Genomic DNA, 10118 nt, shown 5'->3' with positions numbered 1-10118 from the left:
GTGTACAAGAGGAGGAGCAGTATGAAGCAGGTAGAGTCAGGTGTGGAGGAGAGGTGTACAAGAGGAGGAGCAGTATGAAGCAGGTAGAGTCAGGTGTGGAAGAGAGGTGTACAAGAGGAGCAGTATGAAGCAGGTAGAGTCAGGTGTGGAAGAGAGGTGTACAAGAGGAGGAGCAGTATGAAGCAGGTGGAGTCAGGTGTGGAGGAGAGGTGTACAAGAGGAGGAGCAGTATGAAGCAGGTAGAGTCAGGTGTGGAGGAGAGGAGCAGTAGAGTACAACAGGACTCATAAAGGTAAGACCCTATAGAGTGTATCCAACGGTTGGGAAAGAGTGAGTGTTCGTGAGTACAGGGTTGATTTCCACGGCCCAGATTAACCATACTCCTGGACTAGATGGCACGCTCAATATTGACTCTTCATTGAAAGTATTTTAGTCCGGGAATACAGTTGCGGTGAAATATTTTGGCATCATTGTATTTTTCTAAGGCACTGCATCTCAGTGCTAAAGGCGTTACTACAGACCCTGGTTCAATTCTAGGCTGTACCACAACCAGCTGTGATTGGGAGTCCCATAGGCGGCGCACAATTGGCCCAGCGTCGTCCGGGTTAGAGTTTGGCCCGGGTAGGTGGTCATTGTAAATAAGGAATTTGTTCTTAACTGACTTGCCTAGTTAAATTGAGGAGAATGTTTCGTTTTTTCTTTCAAAACTGGTTGAATGGCAATGTTTGACCCTGTAGGCACCTGAAACGTACCACAGGTGAGATACATTACACAGTAAAGGACAATAAAGGACCAAATTTATTAGAATTAAAAAAAAAATTGTTTGAAAGTAAAGGACCAAATTTATTTGAATTTTTTATAATTTAGTTTGAAAGTTTTTTACTTTGAAGTGAAAAATCTTAATTTCAATTTAAAAATATATATTTTCTTGGTCCTGTGCAGTTGTAAATCAAACAAATAAATGTTTAAACACCCAAAAAATGTAAATGTCAATTTATTTTAAAAGAAATAGTGAACCAAGCAAGGGTGCCAATATATTTAACCTCATCTGTAGGTTTAATCTGTGTGTGTGAAACTGGCCTAAAGCATTTGTAAGGTGAGGTCAGTTTATGCGAGAGAGACAGGAGACAGAGGGATGTGTGGGTTTGACTGAGGACAACCATTGTGTGTGTTTTTCTCTCCAATAGCAGGCAGTTTGACTGGGTTTTCGAAAGCTTCTCAGCTATCTGGAAGGTTTAATACACCCACAAACACACTGCCTGGCACAGACACAGGACACAGGACAAACACTCAGTTGGCATGGTCATGTGGCTTTGCATTTTTTCAACTCATCGCTAACTCAATTATAGGATCCAGAGAGCTAAACTTAGTTGAATTGTTTTCCATGAGCCTATTGTTGTTCTCCTCTTCAGCTGGTCCATGCTGGTCTACGCTGGTCCATGCTGGTCTGTGCTTGTTGGATGCTGTTCAAGGTGGTCTGACTAGCATTGTTTAATGCTGGGCATACACTACACAACTTCTAAAATCTTAACTTAGACGTGCTCACATTTCCCCATTTCATTCCGTTTATCCTCAACCCCAGGACGTGGGTGCTCACATTACACAATGATTTCCTAGTTGATCCTGCCCTGCGTTTCTTGGTTGTCGTATGAAAAAAATGCAGATGCAAACAGTGAGCTGCTTTATTAGTGTGCATACATTATTATTGCTGAAAAAAATAGATAAAACTCAACTCTGGATCTGTTAGTTGGATATGAGGGGTCTAGGTGGTAAAGCTGATCTGACCAGCATGGTCTAGCTGGCAGACCAGCCTTCGTGGTGTTTTTGCTGGTGACCAGCCTTCGTGGTGTTTTTGCTGGTGATCAGCCTTCGTGGTGTTTTTGCTGGTGACCAGCCTTCGTGGTGTTTTTGCTGGTGACCAGCCTTCGTGGTGTTTTTGCTGGTGATCAGCCTTCGTGGTGTTTTTGCTGGTGACCAGCCTTCGTGGTGTTTTTGCTGGTGACCAGCCTTCGTGGTGTTTTTGCTGGTGACCAGCCTTCGTGGTGTTTTTGCTGGTGATCAGCCTTCGTGGTGTTTTTGCTGGTGATCAGCCTTCGTGGTGTTTTTGCTGGTGATCAGCCTTCGTGGTGTTTTTGCTGGTGACCAGCCTTCGTGGTGTTTTTGCTGGTGACCAGCCTTCGTGGTGTTTTTGCTGGTGATCAGCCTTCGTGGTGTTTTTGCTGGTGATCAGCCTTCGTGGTGTTTTTGCTGGTGACCAGCCTTCGTGGTGTTTTTGCTGGTGATCAGCCTTCGTGGTGTTTTTGCTGGTGATCAGCCTTCGTGGTGTTTTTGCTGGTGACCAGCCTTCGTGGTGTTTTTGCTGGTGATCAGCCTTCGTGGTGTTTTTGCTGGTGACCAGCCTTCGTGGTGTTTTTGCTGGTGATCAGCCTTCGTGGTGTTTTTGCTGGTGATCAGCCTTCGTGGTGTTTTTGCTGGTGACCAGCCTTCGTGGTGTTTTTGCTGGTGACCAGCCTTCGTGGTGTTTTTGCTGGTGACCAGCCTTCACTGTGTTTTGGACACTGGAGACCAGCATAAGCTAAAGAAAAACCACCATCAAGTCACAAACTGGCTAGCAAAGTGATGTATAATTACAATTGAAATCCTAGAGTGGATTTCCATAATCTGCATTTAGAATGGCTGCCACAGTTTGAAAGATGAATGAATGAGATTACCTAAACCATCTAAACTGGAACAACCATTTCAGTAACGGGTGTAATAAATCCAACTAACAGATTGGATTGGTTTAACAAAATGTACGTAATTTATATTTTTGTGGCATAACGTCCAAAGCTTTGTTTCGCCGAACAACCACCTGATTGCTTTGGTACTGGTTTCGGGTCAAAGACAAAAATGCTACTCTGCACATGTGCTACGGGGTGTGGGACATCATCTATAATAATTTGTTTGCTCTAAATTATTTTGACCAGCAGGTGCCACTAGCGTACACGGTGTTGATCAAAGTCTCGATTAATGAATCTATTTTCAACACAATTGGTTGGAAAGCCTTAATGGTTCAGGAAGCTTTGTTTCCCCATCACTAGTGAATGGGCAAGAAAATAATATTGAAGTGCCTCTGAATGGGTAGTAGATGCCAGGCACACCGGTTTGAGTGTGTCAAGAATTGCAACGCTGCTGGGTTTTTGATGCTCAACAGTTTCCTGTGTGTATCAAGAATGGTCCACCACTGTCAGGAGAATCTTTCAATCCCAATGATAATAACTAACAATCAATAAACTTAGACTAATCCCCTATGTTTGCAAGACACTGGGTTAATAATAATTAGTCAAAGACTCGGCTTCTGCAAAAGGTTCATACAGTTTATTCACGAGAACGTTCTGAAGTCCATAATACAGACATTCATTTTATAGTTCATTCCCTACTTACGCACATACATCCACACAAACAGTAGATATCCTACGCACATACATACACACGAACAGTAGGTGAGTTGTATCCCTCCCCAGAGTTCTCACCACTGTTTATCACTACCCAGCGCTGTCCGTTCCATTCCCCAGAGATTAGAGAAACCTTGAGAAGTACTCCCTGTCCAATCATAAGTCTCACAGAGTTCTAGCCAGGTCGAGACAAACACAGTTTTAATTGTTCTCTGTATTTTCTTCGACACACACACTTCTCTTCCTCACAGGTCTCTACTGAACCTTATGGGACTTACGTTTAGTACTTTAATTATTCATTATACATGCTACATAAACTAATAATCACTAATACACTGCTCAAAAAATAAAGGGAACTCTTAAACAACACAATGTAACTCCAAGTCAATCACACTTCTGTGAAATCAAACTGTCCACTTACGAAGCAACGCTGATTGACAATACATTTCACATGCTGTTGTGCAAATGGAATAGACAACAGGTGGAAATTATAGGCAATTAGCAAGACACCCCCAATAAAGGAGTGGTTCTGCAGGTGGGGACAACAGACCACTTCTCAGTTCCTATGCTTCCTGGCTGATGTTTTGGTCACTTGAATGCTGGCGGTGCTTTCACTCTAGTGGTAGCATGAGACGGAGTCTACAACCCACACAAGTGGCTCAGGTAGTGCAGCTCATCCAGGATGGCACATCAATGCGAGCTGTGGCAAGAAGGTTTGCTGTGTCTGTCAGCGTAGTGTCCAGAGCATGGAGGCACTAGGAGGACAGGCCAGTACATCAGGAGATGTGGAGGAGGCCGTAGGAGGGCAAAAACCCAGCAGCAGGACCGCTACCTCCGCCTTTGTGCAAGGAGGAGCAGGAGAAGCACTGCCAGAGCCCTGCAAAATGACCTCCAGCAGGCCACAAATGTGCATGTGTCTGCTCAAATGGTCAGAAACAGACTCCATGAGGGTGGTATGAGGGCCCGACGTCCACAGGTGGGGGTTGTGCTTACAGCCCAACACCATGCAGGACGTTTGGCATTTGCCAGAGAACACCAAGATTGGCAAATTCGCCACGGGTGCCCTGTGCTCTTCACAGATGAAAGCAGGTTCACACTGAGCACGTGACAGACGTGACAGAGTCTGGAGACACCGTGGAGAACGTTCTGCTGCCTGCAACATCCTCCAGCATGACCGGTTTGGCGGTGGGTCAGTCATGGTGTGGGATGGCATTTCTTTGGGGGGCCGCACAGCCCTCCATTTGCTCGCCAGAGGTAGCCTGACTGCCATTAGGTACCGAGATGAGATCCTCAGAACCCTTGTGAGACCATATGCTGGTGCGGTTGGCCCTGGGTTCCTCCTAATGCAAGACAATGCTAGACCTCATGTGGCTGGAGTGTGTCAGCAGTTCCTGCAAGAGGAAGGCATTGATGCTATGGACTGGCCCGCCCGTTCCCCAGACCTGAATCCAATTGAGCACATCTGGGACATCATGTCTCGCTCCATCCACCAACGCCACGTTGCACCACAGACTGTCCAGGAGTTGGCGGATGCTTTAGTCCAGGTCTGGGAGGAGATCCCTCAGGAGACCATCCGCCACCTCATCAGGAGCATGCCCAGGCGTTGTAGGGAGGTCATACAGGCACGTGGAGGCCACACACACTACTGACTTGTTTTAAGGACATTACATCAAAGTTGGATCAGCCTGTAGTGTGGTTTTCCACTTTAATTTTGAGTGTGACTCCAAATCCAGACCTCCATGGGTTGATAAATTGGATTTCACCAGCGAAAACACAGCGAAGGCTGGTCACCAGCAAAAACACAACGAGGGCTGTTCGCTAGGGAAAAGACAATGAAGGGAGAGAGAGGAAGAAAGGAAGAGAGAGCCAGAAGGGAGAGGAAGTGGCCACCTGTTAATGATCTCTTAAATCTAACTCAATCCTATGTTTTACTAAATAATCTAATAATCTTGACCCTGTAATCTTATTACCGGAAGTTAATCTGTGTGTGTGTGTGTGTGTGTGTGTGTGTGTGTGTGTGTGTGTGTGTGTGTGTGTGTGTGTGTGTGTGTGTGTGTGTGGGGGGGGAGAGAGACGAGAGAGTAAGAGAAGCGTCAGGGAGCATCTGACAGGAAGGGTTTATGAAAGGAGAGAAAGACAGGGGGTAGAGGGAAAGAAATTAAAGAAGAAAGAAAGGAGAGTAGAACAAACAACCAGGCCACTGCTGGAAGACGCATTGATTGATCCCTTCTTCCTATTTGTCAGTGTTATGGCGAGGCGCTGGCGTCCGTCATCGGACCACTTCCCCCCTGCCAGCTGCCATTTTGGATCAACAGGTGGATTCAGGACAAAGAGAAATGAAGGGGGGGGGGGGAGAAGAGGAAGAGGAGGAAGAACGCTCGCCCATCTACTCTCTCTCCAAGAGCTCCATGGACATAGTCATGGCAACCGGACACCAGCATCTGCGAGACCCGGCCTGGGCAAAACTGGAGCTGAGACGGAGCGCCAGCCACAACACACACTCCTCCCCAAACACACAAACACCAAAGCTCACACAGCTGCAGCAATACAGACAACACGCACCCTCACACACGTCTCAAAACACACACGGGCACAGATCTCCCCTTGGCAACGAGCGTGTGGAGAGTTGGAGTGTGTGTAGTGGCATTGTGTGTAGTGGTGGTAGCACGCCAGAGACGGTCATATGGAAGGGAGGGGCCTCCCGCCCCTCGATTATAGCTGAGAGCCCCTGTGTCCCATACTTCACTCGCTGCTCCAAACTGGCGTCAGAATCTCAGTCTTCCTCACCCCTAGCTGTAACCTCACCCTTTACCTCACCTCTAAACACACCCACACACGCCCCAACACTACAATCACACCACCCCCTACACCCCCTCCAATACATACCATCACACCTAACTGTAGACACACCCCATCAGACACACACACCCTCACCTGTAACCTCACCCCTACCTTTAATATCCTCAACTCCACCTGTAACCTCACCCCTACCTGTAACCTCATTTCTACCCTCACCCCTACCTGTAACCTCACCCCTACCTGTAACCTCACCACGATCCTCACCCCTACCTGTAATCTCACCTCTACCCTCACCCCTACCTGTAACCTCACCCCTACCAGTAAACTCATTTCTACCCTCACTCCTGCCTGTAACCTCACCTCTACCCTCACCCCTACCTGTAACCTCACCTCTACCCTCACCCCTACCTGTAACCTCACCCCTACCAGTAACCTCATTTCTACCCTTACCCCTACCTGTAACCTCATTTCTACCCTCACACCTAACTGTAACCTCATTTCTACCCTCTCCCCTACCTGTAACCTCACCCCTACCTGTAACCTCACCACTACCCTCACTCCTACCTGTAAACTAATTTCTACCCTCACCCCTACCTGTAACCTCACCCCTACCAGTAACCTAATTTCTACCCTCACCCCTACCTGTAACCTCACCTCTAGCCTCACCCCTACCTGTAACCTCATCCCTACCTGTAACCTCACCCCTACCCTCACCCCTACCTGTAACCTCACTCCTACCTGTAACCTCACCACTACCTGTAACCTCACCACTACCTGTAACCTCACTCCTAGCCTCATCCCTGACACATAAAGGATGCCCACCAAATCCTTACATTGACGAGGCTCGTTCCCCCCACAAGTATCCCTCTTCCCCCTACCCCTTCCCCTCTCCTTCCTGTAGAGCTCAAGGTGAGGAAGGTCTAGTGGAGAGGGGCAGCAATGAGCTGGTCCCACCCCAGCCAGGGTGCACCAGTGTGGGGACATGCTATGGAGAGAAGCCCCCTATCCTGAGTGCAAAACCCAGTCCCAGTCCTAATAACAACACACATCCCCTGGGTGTTAGCCTGGGCAGCCCTGTACAGCAGCAAGATGGGGAGATAGACCCTTGGGTGTTTTTCCCGAGCCCACCATCTCACCTGGCGTTGTCATGGTTACAGAGGCGCACCTGTCCGTCTGGCCGAGGTCAGAGGTCGGTGGCTTTAGTTTCCTCCATCAGTGACTCGCGATTGGATGGCTGCCACCGCTGCTGCTATAACTCTGCCCACTCAGGGGTCATGAACTTGACGTCATCACCCCAGGGGTCAGGGTTCAAGGAGGAGGGGACGATGACATCACAGAGGGAGCTGGTTGAGGTAGGGGTGCAGGCGGGGTCACCTCTAGGGTCAAAGTTCAACTTTAGGTCAAAGTCCTTCCAGAGCTCCATAAAGGATCATGGGTCGGACAGTAATCTGGGGTCTCCCCCTCGGTCCCACACCTGCATTGGCTCCAACTCTTATCTAGGTTCACAGTCTATCTTGGGGTCCCCTCCAGGGTCAAGGTTGAACCTGAGGTCATCGCTTGGCTCCCACTCCAACCTAATGTCGCCTTCTTCCAGTATGTGCCGTCTGGACAGCCCTGGAGAGGAGAGTGAGGAGGAGGTGAAGTGGGAGGAGAGCAGCTCTCCCCTGCTGGGGGAGATGGGGAGGAGGAGGTCCTGTCTGAAGGTGGTGGTACAGGAGGAGGAGAGGAGGAGGAGTGGAGAGAGGGATCACAGCAAAAGGAGGAGTGGTATGAAACAGGTGCAGTGGGATGAAGATGGACTGACCTGGGAAGTTTACGGAGCCTCCCTGGACTCAGAGGTGCTCAGCTCAGCCATACAGGTGTGTGTAGGTGTGTGTGTGTTAACCCTGCGTGGTTTCCGTCCCTACAGGTGTGTGTAGGTGTGTGTGTGTGTTAACCCTGCGTGGTTTCCGTCCCTACAGGTGTGTGTGTTAACCCTGCGTGGTTTCCGTCCATACAGGTGTGTGTGTGTGTTAACCCTGCGTGGTTTCCGTCCCTACAGGTGTGTGTAGGTGTGTGTGTGTTAACCCTGCGTGGTTTCCGTCCCCACAGGTGTGTGTAGGTGTGTGTGTGTGTTAACCCTGCGTGGTTTCCGTCCCTACAGGTGTGTGTGTGTGTGTGTGTGTGTGTGTGTGTGTGTGTGTGTGTGTGTTTGTTTGTTAACCCTGCGTGGTTTCCGTCCCTACAGGTGTGTGTAGGTGTGTGTGTGTTAACCCTGCGTGGTTTCCGTCCCTACAGGTGTGTGTAGGTGTGTGTGTTAACCCTGCGTGGTTTCCGTCCCTACAGGTGTGTGTAGGTGTGTGTGTGTTAACCCTGCGTGGTTTCCGTCCCTACAGGTGTGTGTAGGTGTGTGTGTGTTAACCCTGCGTGGTTTCCGTCCCTACAGGTGTGTGTAGGTGTGTGTGTGTGTTAACCCTGCGTGGTTTCCGTCGCTACAGGTGTGTGTAGGTGTGTGTGTTAACCCTGCGTGGTTTCCGTCCCTACAGGTGTGTGTGTGTGTGTGTCTGTAGCTTGCCTATTCAGGTGATGGTTTCTATATGTTACATTTTGTTCTCTGATCTAATCATATTGTGTCTTCCAGAAATACCTACAACTCCTGACCAGGACAGACAGCACAAACACAGAAACCACTTCCAAGACCAAACCCAAGTCAAGGGTTAAGATCAGGTCTAAGACCAAGACCCCTCCCATGGAAACCGCTACCACGTCAACCCCTGTTATGACAACCAAGCTCAAGACCCCTCCCATGGAAACCGCTACCACGTCAACCCCTGTTATGACAACCAAGCTCAAGACCGCTTCCATGGAAACCGCTACCACGTCAACCCCTGTTATGACAACCAAGCTCAAGACCACTTCCATGGAAACCGCTACCACGTCAACCCCCGTCACAAACAAAAGAAAGGCCACTTTCATGGCAACTTCCCCAATGGCAACCCTTGTCACACCCTTATCGATTAATACCATGGTGACTGCTGCTATAGAGACTGAGACTGACACTAAAGGAGAGGGAGATAGAGAGGGAGACAGAGAGGGAGATAGAGATAGAAAGCGAGGAGAGGTAGAGAGAGAAGAAGATGTACAGAGAGAAGCAGAGGGAGAAATAAAGGGAGAGAGAGAAGGAGAGGTAAAGAAAGGAGAGGAGGAGGGAGAAGGTACAGAGGAGGAGGGGACACCGGTGCTGTCTCGTAAGTCGTCATCCCATGAGAGTGGGCGGCGCAGAAAGAAGAGTGGAGGAGTGATGAGGTCACTAAAGCGATGCGTTCGCTCCTCAAACCCCAATGACTAACACTGGAAGCACACCCAGAAGGTGGACATTCTCCCATTATAAGACTAACCGATGACTGTATAGGACTAACACAGGGGGTTGGTGTGGTTCAGTCTAAAAGGGAAGAGTCATCGTATAGCCCCAACACTGGACTCCATCTGTATTGCCCTAACACTGGAGGCCATCTGTATTGCCCTAACACTGGACTCCATCTGTACATAACTAACACTGGACTCCATCTGTATTGCCCTAACACTGGACTCCATCTGTATTGCCCTAACACAGGACTCCATCTGTATTGCTCTAACACTGGAGGCCATCTGTATTGCCCTAACACTGGACTCCATCTGTACATAACTAACACTGGACTCCATCTGTATTGCCCTAACACTGGACTCCATCTGTATTGCCCTAACACAGGACTCCATCTGTATTGCCCTAACACAGGACTCCATCTGTATTGCCCTAACACTGGAGGCCATCTGTATTGCCCTAACACTGGAGGCCATCTGTATTGCCCCAACACTGGACTCCATCTGTATTGCCCTAACACTGGACTCCATCTGTATTGCCCTAAC

This window comes from Salmo salar, chromosome 19, assembly GCF_965601325.2.
Source record: "Salmo salar chromosome 19, fSalSal1, whole genome shotgun sequence".
NCBI lineage: Eukaryota > Metazoa > Chordata > Actinopteri > Salmoniformes > Salmonidae > Salmo > Salmo salar.
Note: the sequence above shows the minus strand (reverse complement) of the source record.